The sequence below is a fragment of the Calonectris borealis genome, chromosome 5 (genome assembly GCF_964195595.1).
Source record: "Calonectris borealis chromosome 5, bCalBor7.hap1.2, whole genome shotgun sequence".
Classification (NCBI taxonomy): domain Eukaryota; kingdom Metazoa; phylum Chordata; class Aves; order Procellariiformes; family Procellariidae; genus Calonectris; species Calonectris borealis.
Window position 1 is genome coordinate 8,638,455 of NC_134316.1, and position 12,807 is coordinate 8,651,261.

The 12,807-nt window shown below is 35.7% G+C and overlaps 1 long non-coding RNA gene across 1 annotated transcript; it reads right to left on the reverse strand.

Annotated features, from left to right (window-relative positions):
• Positions 1-129: 129 nt before the first annotated feature.
• LOC142082654 (uncharacterized) lies at positions 130-6,475 on the reverse strand. The gene is made up of 2 exons (XR_012673777.1): positions 6,337-6,475; positions 130-233 (listed from the first exon to the last, which is right to left on the reverse strand). It is a non-coding gene; the product is annotated as an uncharacterized LOC142082654 (long non-coding RNA).
• Between the last annotated feature and the right edge of the window lie 6,332 nt (positions 6,476-12,807).

The window sequence follows — 12,807 nt, forward strand, 5'->3', positions numbered from 1 at the left end:
ACACAATATACATTATAATACTTAAAGCTGTATGATAAATGTCAATATTACAATGAGAAATATTTTTAGTTAGTAGTTTTTCATCTGAGTTTCCTGGGGTAGTTAGTATTGCCACAAATTCAACACATACCTTCTGCTCATTGTTCACATAGCAAAAACAGCTGCAAGATCAACTGGAATGACATAGTTCTACAGCCACAGATTTGGTATTCGGTACTCCCAGATGAATCCAGCTATATTAACAGAAAGTACAATTTTCTTGATAGCACACCAACACTGCTGAGTCACGGTATGGATTAGGTAGAAATGCATCTGTAAAGTTCATCACAGTAATTGCATGGCAGTTGCTCCAGAGATCACTTGTAACTCTTGACGGTTACTTTACAGACAGAACTTAAAACAAAAGACATTTTTAGAAAGGAATCTTTATGATCCCCACCTTAAAAGAAGTGGTCTAAACAAATCTGAGTTTCAGTGTCATGTACTCTAGGACTAAGATCAAGTACTCAAACAGCAGGTTCTCTAGAACAAGAATTTTTTGCTGTGTGTTTGCATAATGCCACAACATATGTTGTGACACAACTGTCCCTGAGTACAGCCAGCAACTTCTGGGTGCTACCATAATGCACCGCAAATATTTTTTGCATCTTGCCTTTTTTTTTTTTTTTTTTGCTTGGCTTGCATTGTGTGAAATGCAGGTCAGTGAGTGAGAAGTGTTTCTTCCCCCCAGCAAAGTTAAGTTAAAAAAAGGGAGGGGGAACGAAAGCAGCATTAGAGGCATTTTATGTACAGCATTCAAAGCAGAGAAAGAAATGAGAGTATCTAGATGTAGTTGAAATTAACTTTTTCTAAGATGCCCTTTTATAAACAATGTTCGTAGGGCTTGATAATTTCTGAATGTTGCTTGTAGCAGTTTTAACTGGAACTATTCAGGTAAGGTCTATCAAATCAAGCAGTTGTACCCTAACTACTTGGCTATCGAACTAGTATGTCAAGCTTATTTATGTGGCAGTATATTTTGGCCACCTATACCAACTTTTACAGTATAGCGATTTGTAATTAACTTGGATGTGCACGTAGATAAAGTGTGACATACCATGGATCAATGAACATAATTCCATCAGCAGATTCTCGCAGCTGAAGTAGTAGAAGGTAATGTGATTTGCTGGAGAAAAAGCAGTTTATTTTTAACATCTTTAAAAGTTACAGCTCATTGGATTGTTTCACTTTTCAGTTCTCATCTGTTTGTTGGAGGGGAGAGTTGGCAAACTTCTCTCCATCACTTTTTGCAATTCTACCTACAGAACTTGACCCAAAACGTAGAAATGAGGCAAATTTATTATGAATGATGACTATCAAGTTCCTGGATGTATTGAAGGTACTTTAATGCTTAATTGCCACTTAGTGCGGAATAAGCACTTAATAAACCAAAATCAAAAGTTGATTAAATTATATACTCTAATTACATAGTACAATAAAAGGATGGTTTGATTGCAAAGTCAAGTTGTTGGATAAGGACACCGGTTTCTAGAGGTCAGCTCACAGTTCACAGCTTCTGAGAACCTAAGCTAACTTTCTGCATCCTGCAGTAAAGGAGCTGTGTCCATCATCTCTTTGCTGCAGGAATTCTTAATTTTAATAATGCTACCATTGGTAACAATGCTTGCAATTTCTCATGACCTGCACAGGGTACCAGTTTAAAATTTTATATTTGATCCTGTTGAACACAGAAAATTAGGCCATGCACTGTGGGCTCCTCATCCTCCCCAAGTGTTCTCTGTAATTATTCCTAAAAGGCTGAGTGGATGTTCCCGGCATAGTTCAGGTAGGGAAAATAGACTGCAGACAATTATTTCTGTTTTCCTGGTCATCCTGTCCTTCTGAGCACCCATGCTAGGGGTGTACATGTTGCGATTTGGTTTTTTATTGGCAATTTTGTTAGGGACAAGAATTCCTTCTTCCTCCCTGAGGCAGAAAGATCAAACTGGATGCTACAGCAGGAGCCTTCCATCTGAGTGGTAGCGGAAGGCACCCAAAGTGCACCAGGGAGGGTTCATCTAATAGCATTCTTAGTTCTTTTTGTATTTGTACAGAGGCTAAACAGGATAGCCTAGCTTGAGCCATTACCCTTCTTCCTGGCTTTTCCCAAGAATATCAGTATTAAGCCAACACATTCACGTGTGAGGTTCCCAGATACAGCACAGACATGCATTATGAGGCAGCTCAAATCTGCTACCTATTGACTTTGGCAGGGGCAGGATGGGGCAGCAATTTCTTAAGAGCATGGATTTATTTGTCAGATTCCATATGCTGTACACTTTTTTGTTGGGGGGGTATCATCTTTATCTTCGCCTCAAGGTCTGGTCATCTAACTCCAGTTGAAATTGGTTGACACCGACATCGATTACAGAAGACTAGACCCCCCCAATTCCAAGTTCAGGAGAGAAAGAAGCACTAGGCCATCAGAGCAGATACATATTTCAGAAGTGCCCTACCATAAATACAGTGTTTGCAAAACTACTGAAGTGTCTTGTATATAAATTTTGAACCAGACATTTATTTGCATTGACAAGAAAGAAATCTCAGCAATCACATTTAAAAAAAGAGACCTGAATATGCCTCTAAGTGAAAAGAGCCAAACCTGACCATAAGAAGTTTTTATTTTTCTTTCAACGGTGTATTAGTGAGGTTAGTCAGCCTGAAGTCTAGACACAATACCAAAAGTGTCACAAGGCCAATGCATCAGGAAAGAACAGAACTGCTGCTGCAAGGCAAGCACAATGCAGTGCTAATTACATTGGTATGAAATCAGTCTGAATGCTACACTGGTCGACTTTGTGCTTTTACCACCGTCTTAAAGATGTTGGCAACTTTTATTCCTTCAAACCTTATTAAAAAAATAACAGAGACAGCATTATATCCTATAAACATCAGCCCAGAGAAAATATTCTAACTCTTAAAGCAGCAAGTGTCAATTTGAGTAATAGCTTGCTTTAATTTATAGTTCCAGCATCTGCAACTGATCCACTGTAGTCCACAGCAATAACCGCTAAGCAATTAGTAGCCATTACCGCATGAATAATGCTGTAAACAGTAAATCACCAAAAATGAATTATTAAAGTACACGCTGTGTACAGTGGAAGCACAGGTAACAGCCTCTCTAAATTTTCAGTTTAAAAATCTTTGCAGGTTAGTAGAAATCTGGGTCATCGTGTTCTGAAATGTAATCATTCTGTACATGGCAAACATGATTACATCCCTTTCCTTAACAGCATGAGATTAGCAATTGCAAAGTAACTCTTCATAACAGGCATTTTTTTGGCAATCTTCCCAAGGCAGTTGTGGACTTGATTAGGTACTAGGACTGAATTCTCTACAGCAGGGATTATCCAAATATGACTACTGGCATACCAGGAAAGATGATCAAACATGTGATGGATTAAATAAAGACAAAAATTTCCCCTGAATTAACTGATATGGAAGCAGAATGTACTTTCTGCTTATGCTTGCTAAGCTATCATGTCAAATTAGCCTTAAACATTTAAGGGGAAAAGAACTTTTAGAAAACCATCTTTGGGTGGGGTTTGTTTTTGTTTTGTTTTTTTTTTGTTTTGTTTTGTTTGTGGGGTTTTGTTATTGTTTTTTAATACTCTTAAAAATTAAAACTGCTGAATCCATCTACAAACTCAAATCTGAGACTAGCTGGAACCAAACCGCATTAGAATTAGTACAGGCGATGGGGGCTGTTCTCTAGCTACCATAACAGATGACCACAACTCTAAGCCAAAATAGCTCCCCACTCTCCCAACTTTGGGAAACTCTTAATTAGTTCCTTTTGAATATTAAGTATATCCAGACATAATTGCATATCAGCTAGGGGAAAAAAAGAAAAAAACCCCAGAATTTTAAAAGTTATTAAAAGACTATAAAGATGGAATTTTGTTCCTAACCCCAAGGATGTTCTGAAAAGGGCAAAGGATTTACAGCTCATGCTTGTTCACAACTCTCAATTTCTTCCTCAGCCTACTACGTCCCAACACCTCTGTTAATCCCTTATGTCCTCCCCTCACCCATTCCCACAACTCTTTTCTTCTCCATATGCCAACATCTTACCTCTGCTACACACAGGTTCCTCCCCTCCCCTTTCTTTCTACAATGCTCTAGTGACATGCTTTCTTGCTATTTCTCATCATCTACAATCTTACTGCGCACATTCCAGACCAGCCAGAGTGTTTAACGCACAATGGAGATACCTGACTATGCAGAGGATGACCACATGAAGGAAGCCAGTTTGGCACATGAATGCTCTCCGTTGTGAGCTGAAGGACCCTTGTGCTGTGGCGTATCACTGAGCATGAAGTACAGCTGTAAAGCTTGGTAGGATGTTGGTCTTTGGAACTACTTGAAGGCAAAAAGCTGAAGAGTAGATGAGAAGTAGGTGTCCATGAAAGTGAGGAAAAATGGCTTGTAACGTATGGGAAGGCTGCACATAGGAACGCACCAGCTGCTTGGGAGGCGGGAGTGGCCACTTGTACAGAATCAGGAAACCATCGCTTTCCCACCCAGGAAAAGAATCTGATCAGAATCTAGTTGTAGGTAATTTCACCTATTGCAGACTTGCTGTTTTCTATCACTAATTTGTAGGATTTTCTAGAGTAGAACAAATGCTTTAGTTCTGTTGAACTAATGAGTTTAGGATAGCATCCACAGAAATAAGATTCGCTTGTCGAGTTTGCTCTTGTCTAAACTTCACTGAATTTCATTATGAAGCATCTATTTAAATAACAGCCTTTCACGGATGTTTATAGCAATGTACGGGAAGTTTGCTACTTTCCTCCTAAGATTAAGAAAACAAGTTTGGCTCCCCTACAAATTGCTGCAATGTACATGCACTTGGGGGGAAAAACAAACGCCACAGATTCTTAGGATTCTAAATCTGCTTTCTCATTCCTAAAAGATTTATTATGTAGTTAAAAAAGAAAAGATTTCTCTTTAGGATGTGATCCATGTTCAATAGTTGTGGGGACAGGAGAAGAAAGTATTAGTCCCAGAAGGGGGAGGGAGGGTCAGAACATTAGAGGTAAGTCAAAGCAAGCATACCAGCCATACTTAGAAAGGGCTGCTATATACTGTACCAAAACCACATCATCTGTAAACCAAGTATTAGCCACACCATCCAGAAAAGTTATTGCATGTGGTCAGAATAAGCCACTTGTATAAAGCCAGAGCATTCAGTTAAGTCAATAATAAAGGGTGTAATAAAAATTTGACAATTAAAGGAGTGATAAGAAAATCCTTCAGAAAAGAAAAACAAGTGTCTCTACATCCAACTGTTCTTCACAGACTAAGGTGAAAGCACAGGGAAGGCTCTATTACAAAACGTAAAATGGAGGAAGGGACAATTCCCAGTGCACTGCAGGTTTAAGCTTTTGGGCAGGAACTTGCTTTTACTTTCTGCAAAGTAACTAGCAAGCAAAAAGTCAAATCAAATTAGACAATCTATATACAAATCATGGCTAAACAGATGTCAAAGGACTATTAAAGATGATTATTATCTATAAAGGTTTATGCAGTTCTCCTGTATCTGGTCCGCTCTTGTGATCTAAAAGTCTTATGGAAAGAACTAATACAATATACAGCTGAGGAAGATCCAACTCTCAGGTCTATGGAGATTTAGTTATCAGTTCAGTAATATTTGGCCAGGATGGGCTGATCAAAAGAGTTCCAATTACACCTTTCTGGTTTCAGTTCATGGCATAAACTAGAACTGCCATGAGTCTATCAATTAAGCTCCATCAGCTGTTTAAGCAGAGAAGGAATGCTTACTCCAAATCCCTTCAAAATTATTTTATTTAGAATGAAGAATTAGACAGACCAAGAACTTATGAGTCATTTTATGAAGCAAGGGACCAGATACTTGCTTTGGTAACAAGTTAAGTCCTTATAATAAACCTTTGTTTCCCCAGCAAAGACCATAAACAGTTACAAACATCAGTGGAATGATGAATTAAAATCTTGCCATCAAAGAGGTATGATTTATTTACATTTGTTGATGTTTTCATCATGTACTTTCTTTTGAGTTTATCCTTTTTGGGATTCTTTGAGTGTTTGTTTTTTTTTTTGTCTCAGCATCTTCAAAATTACCTTGAAACTTATAGAACAAACTAATAACCAACAGATCATACATTTCTGTGGTCCTTGGAATTAACATCCTGGTTATCTACATTTTTGACAGCTCTAACAGGACAAAAAGGCCTTCGTAGGACAAAAAAAAAAGTCACAGCAATCTCTGCAAGTTGTAGGAGATTTGCTTAGCATAAAAGTATGAGTTCTTACCATATGTAAAAAGTAGAATCTTGCTCACTAGCTCCACATAAATCCTTCCAGTTAGCAAAACAAGGAGGAACACTGTGCAGTGCCCAATAAATGGATTTGAAATAGCGTAACAGCTTCCTTTTAAGGGGCAGTTCTCACCCCTTCTAGACTGTTCTGCAATACTGTTCAGATACATTACTTAACTGCTCAGACTTCCTCACTGGGCATTGTACAACAACTGCAGGAAGAGAGGAAGCAAGAGTTATGCTGACAAATATTTTTTGCTGCACTTCTCAAAGTAATTTAAGGCTACTTAAAGTTAATACAAATATACAAATGAACTAATACTTTCTCATGCTTGTATATTACATAGGAGTTAAAGCATCTTGGGACCACGGTAAAATAAAATTCACAGCGTTTAAAATTAACAGTATTCTGCAGTTAGTCTGGTTTACTAAGGAAGCAAAGCTCATGCAAATACACTGCCTACATGCCTTCAATGAAAATCTATAGATATTCAATAGTCTGGGAAAAAAAAATACCCCCAGCTGACCAATTTTCAAAGCAGATTTGGGAGGCAAGAAGTTACTGGAAGGTGACCCAACAGGATACAGACTCGTGGTTGTTTTCTGTGAGGATTCTGATTTCAAATAAGGATTGAGCTATCTCATTAAACTAAACCTGTAGCATAAGTCAAAGCAGCCATCAGACACCCACTGGAAACCCAAACGTCAATAGTTCCAAAACTTGTGAAACTATTTCTTCTTCCCCACAACAGGCACTTTCCTAGAAAACAAGTTTCTTGTCAGTTATAAGAGCATGCTTCCACATTCATTTATCAGCATGCAACAAGTTACAAAAGCTATAGAAAGATACAACTTAAATCTATGTATACAGTTTGATCAATAGCTTGTTTTATTATTTAGTATATGAAACTGAACAGTCCAGATTTTAAGGCAGTGGAAAAAGAAAAACCTCCTTTCGGTATTTCCTCATTCTTTTTCCTAAACTTTTGCACCTAAAGCCCACACCTTAAAAGACAATATTGTTGTAACAATTATTGCTATATGGTAATAGGAATGTAAGTTCTCTTGTGATCAGTGTTTTATGCTTGTGGTATATGTCCAACCATGTGTCCCTTAGCACTGGAAGCAATAAAGACAACAGAACATGTTTGAATCCAACAGTAGTTTATTACCCACTCATTGCAGATGAAGTTAGACACTTCAGTTACCAGTCAATATGAGTTTAAATATTAGTTGACAACTGCAGAAAGAGTACAATGAGTACAAAATCATTAACAATAAAATAACAAAAAGTTCCAATGTATTAATTTTTAAAACATCAGTTGTACACTATTATACAGCAACCATTATATGATCCTCAGCTAACTCAGGGCTTGCATTTGAAAGTACTTTTTTTTTTTTAAATAAAGTTCTCCAAGAGGTTGAAAGACTGGGGGTTACAACTGCATTATTTCCCAAAATACTACTAACATACAGCCTTACCTTATACAGACAAAGCTGTTTTATATTTTATGAACACTTGCTTTTATCAGGGAATGCAGTAACAAGAAAAAAAATCTATACATAAAAAATTAAACTCCAATATGCAATATATTTTTTTTATATATATATATATATATATAGTACTACAGATTTCATATAAATCAAGTATAGGCCAACTTTTGGCATCATTTTTAAGTGCATTAAGTTTCATACAAAATCCCCCTCAGACTTTGCTCTTACTTTTCAGGTTACTAGTCCTGAACTGATCTTTTTCAGTTATGATACTTTAGACATCTAGAATTTTCTTAAGATCTAATTTCCATTTCAGGAATATCACCCTTGTCTTTCTTTACACTTTCTAACAAAAATAAAGTTGTGGGAAAAACTTAGTGACTCATTTAGTCGAAGTTTAGTGACTAATAAAATGCTCCAACTTGATAGGACTTTTTATTTATGTTTACCAGTCAATATCTTTAAGGTAGTATTCTCCTATGTACCCCCTATTCTTCTTTGATCCTACAGGAACAGTTACTAATTATATACCGCAAGCACATACTTCGTTTTGTTAAATGGACTCTTACCAACATGCAAATTATTTCTGGTGCAGAATGGAGTGCAAAGAAATTTTTCTAATGCATAGTTAAATTTGCTTCAACTCCAGCATGTGATATTCGCTTTTTAGAGAACACCTAAAGAACTATATCCTCTCTGCCACACACTTCACATTTTGTTTCCAAATTAAGCTTTGTTTACCTTTATTTCAAGAAGTATTATAGGAAGAAAACCAACATCTGTGACCCAACTAATCTATCAATTTGACAAATATGGTATTTACAGTAAATTTTAAAATAGGCTTATATATTTTTGCTGAAACAAAAAGGCCACTTAAGCTTTCCACTAGAATAAAGTTCTGGCATGAAGTCATTCAATAAGACTTCCTCCCACAAAAAAAGTCAATTTCCTCAAAGTCATTTGTAGAATATAGCAGTAAATTATATAACCTAGAAACATTCTACATTAGACCAAAAAACCACCCAAGAATCAATTACAGTAAGTTGAGTCACAATACACCAAGAAACCAATTCTTCTGTCATCATTTTATCTACTGACATTATTCTGGGATCTTGTCATTCAGCACAATTATGGTACAGAGGGGAAAGCATCAATTAAGTGTTGCAAATGTACAGCCCGTTCCAGCTCCTAAGAAATAGCTTCCAAGTTAAGCCCTTGAAAAGTCTTGTAAAACTGGGCTAAGTATGATTTTAAAAAGAACAATCTCTCAGACCTCAAAAGCAAGGATATTACATTTACACCTTAGAAGGGAAGTCACTTCACACACACCGACGCCTGTACGCGTGTCAGAGCACGGACATGACCTTCAGGGTTCATTCTCAATGTAATATGCAAGGAACTAGGTGCAGAACTCCTAGTAAAGTTAACAGGAGTTAGACAGCAATGCCACTTCATACCACTGAATTATTAAATATCTTATGTATTGTGTGTGAAAAAATCTCAATTTTGTATTGAGAAAGCAAATACTGAAATAGAAACAACTTTTAGCACAACAGATGTATTTACTTACAGCATGCAAGGTTTGTTTTTATGTATTTGAGCAGCTAACAGCCACTAACAGCCCTTAAGTATTTACAAGTTCAAAATTACAATCTTCACATAAGTAGCAATGGCTTACAAAAAGTTCAGGACACTCCCTGGGAAATGAGCAAGAAATGGAGTAAAAAATACCAAAAGCAGTAATAAAAACTAGTAGCAAAGGAAAACATAATAGCTTTTAAAATCCAGACAATTTTAACACTGTTCTGGTAATTTAAAAAAAAAAAGCCACATATCACATTTAGAGATGCCATTTTAAGAGAAATGCATCTTTCTGGTTTTTTTTTTTCAGGAGAAAAGCTGTACATAAGCTTAAAAAAATTTCCAAGTAAATAAACAAAATATAACTCCCTTTGGTTTGCCAATTTATCTTAAAATAGCTTCTCCACCTCCCCCTTTCCCTCTCCCCCCTCCAATTTGCAAGGTAAGTGGTAAGGCAAATGTGATCAGAGACTGAAGAGCTTCATAGGTGATCACACAGGAGAAAGACACTTCAACCCCAGTTCATAGTATGGGAAGCAAAAGTAATAGCTTTTTTATAAACATGAAACTTTTTTCAAAATAATAGATTCTAAAACTTACCCAAGATGCAATGCATATGTTAGTTCTGATTGAGGGCCAGATCAGAAAAAATCCTGCTCCTATGTTTAAGGCAGTCTTAAGACTAGTTCGAGTCTCTTCAGCCTCTTGGAAAACAGAATTTTGTGCCAAATTACGCTCTATGTTACTGTTAGTTTCAGGTTTTATTTCATTCAGTAATCAAATAAGACAAATTTAACTCGTAGCTTTTTGTAATAAATGTGTATTCATATCTGCTTCGATAAAGTAGTAGTATTTCTCTCTTTAGGACTATACAACTTGGAACTGAGGAAGTTCACTAGCGGTGACATATGAATACATTTTTGCACCACTTCATGAAAGGTTTCAAGTGTACTGTCCTTCTGAAAAGACATTTAACTACCTTTTAAAGCTACGTTAAATTTATTTATAAATAATTTGGTACTAGCTGATGCTCATACTAGAAGCATTCTTCATGTTCAACTCTAGGAATAGCTTAGGGCAAAGAAAGTGCTCCAGTTTTACCCACTGTTGTGTTATGCCTGATTTGAAGGAATCTTAGCTTATTATTAAACAAAAATATACTAAAATACAAACATTTAAGTTGGATTTTTAGATTTTTGCATTTCTGTGATTCTTTATTCTATAACAGTATTCATATTGCATGATATTTTGTGCTAAACTGCCCTCTTGAGCCTAGCCCCTTATAAAACATGAAAACAGAATAGTAAAACTTTTTTCATGTAAACTTCAGTAAAGTAGTCGCAGTCTTAGAGATAGGGTTGTAAAGGTGCTGTATAAACATTCTGATATACATTTCCTGTGTACTAAACTATGTGGTACATGGAACATGACATTTTGAAGTTACCCAATGTAATGTATAAAAATATAAAATATATACTTATGAGTAACAGTAGAATAAGCTACAGTGCAATTTTCCTTAGCCTGTTGAAAGCCCTACTGCATATGATTTTTTCACCCATTCTAGATCTTCCACAGTAGATTTTATTTTCCATTAATAGTACAACAGAGCAAGCACAGCTAGAAAAGACAGCTTTAAGAACACTCTTATGCTGTAAACTTGAAGTACCTAGAAGTCAAATATGTACCTTAAAAAATTAGTTTTGCTCACTTGTCTCTTCTGTGCTAGAATTTAAACATTTTTGGCTATAAAGCATAAAGCTAGGATATTTAAGGAGAATATGCCCTAAATTTCAGAGAAAGTTATCCTATTATTTTCACCAGTCCTCAGACTAATTTAATATAATTGGAACTACACCACTTGCTCACAGCTTTAAGCATAAGGCATTTTGTAAGTTCCCCCCAGCTATTTATTTAATGACTATCTTAGTGTGCAAAGCCAAACCAGTGGAAATCCCTCCCTCAAAACCTTGGAAACCAGTTTACCTTTTACTGCACAATCAGCATTGAACTGCAAAAGAGGAACAGACAGAAAAATCAAATCCAGGAATATGCACTGAAACAAGCTAACCATTTTCTGCAAGGTTTCTTTTCAACTATATAAGTTGTTTAACACACTATCAGTTCTTTTGAATACATTCATAGTGGTGCATTCTGAATGCACTGAAGAAATGCATCAGAAAAGTTAGCTTTTCACATCATCTCATGCCAACGTACCATAACTTTGACTGCTTTGAGGAAAGAAATACGAAGTTAATTTTGTTAATTTACATATTAACAGTTTGGAGATATGAGCTCCAATACAAAACCCCCTTTCAATTCCAAATATTGTTTACAAAAAATGTAAGCTTTGTATTCTATCTAATCACTACACTTCCCAACCAAATTATGTTTTTCCTGAAAAAAATGTACAATACAAAACTAAGTAATTCATATCTGGCCAGACAATAAGACAGCTCTTGCTGCAATATGACAGTTCCTGACATGGAAAGCACAGATTAGTCAACACTAACATAGACAAAATAAAACACAAAAGAGGCACATGAAATTACAGTTGAAGGGTCATATTCTACTCATCACTGGAAAAAGGATCATGAAAAGCTGAAAAGTGCATAATAATTCAGTAAAATTTAGATATGCACAAACCGTTTATGCATTGACCATACTGCCTTGACTGCTCACAATCTGCCTATCAGAATAATTAAAAATTTAATTTGATCATTATATTGTCTTATAGCTATCTAAATTGGGTAAAAGTGATTATCACCTTTAAATATAGTATGTGAATGCATAAAAATACATGTATTTTTTCTAGAATAAGGATTATATTTTCTAAGCAAATATCTAAAAACAATGGTCCTTCTAAATTAGTTTGGAATAATAGTGAGGCCCATTTCTTTGCAGAATGGGGTGGTTTTATTGTTTATATGTTTAGATAATTAATTTTGAATATCTGTCCACTGTACAAACAATCTCCAGAAAAATATATCCTCTTCCAGTAACTTACAATACACATTAAAAATACTTACAAAAGGGATTATTGTCCATTTACAACATCTTGAGCTTAAGGACACGATTCTTGGATCATTTCATTTATGCAATTTTGATTAGGCTAAACTGAATATTCCAGTTAATTTGAACCATGCCAGCAATGTGGACAATCTAACATTGAAAAATATCTGCCTAATTATGTAGGATTTTAAATAGAATTAGGCATTTTTACATCACAGTATATATGGCATTTCTTAATTTAGCAACAGAAAGGCACAGTTATTAAACCATAAAATACAGTACCTGAATTATATATACTCTAGTGATATCTACCAATGCCAATCCAGACATTTTACTCTGTAGAGGGGGCTAAAGAAAAAGGTTTTGTTTGTTTTTTTCTTTT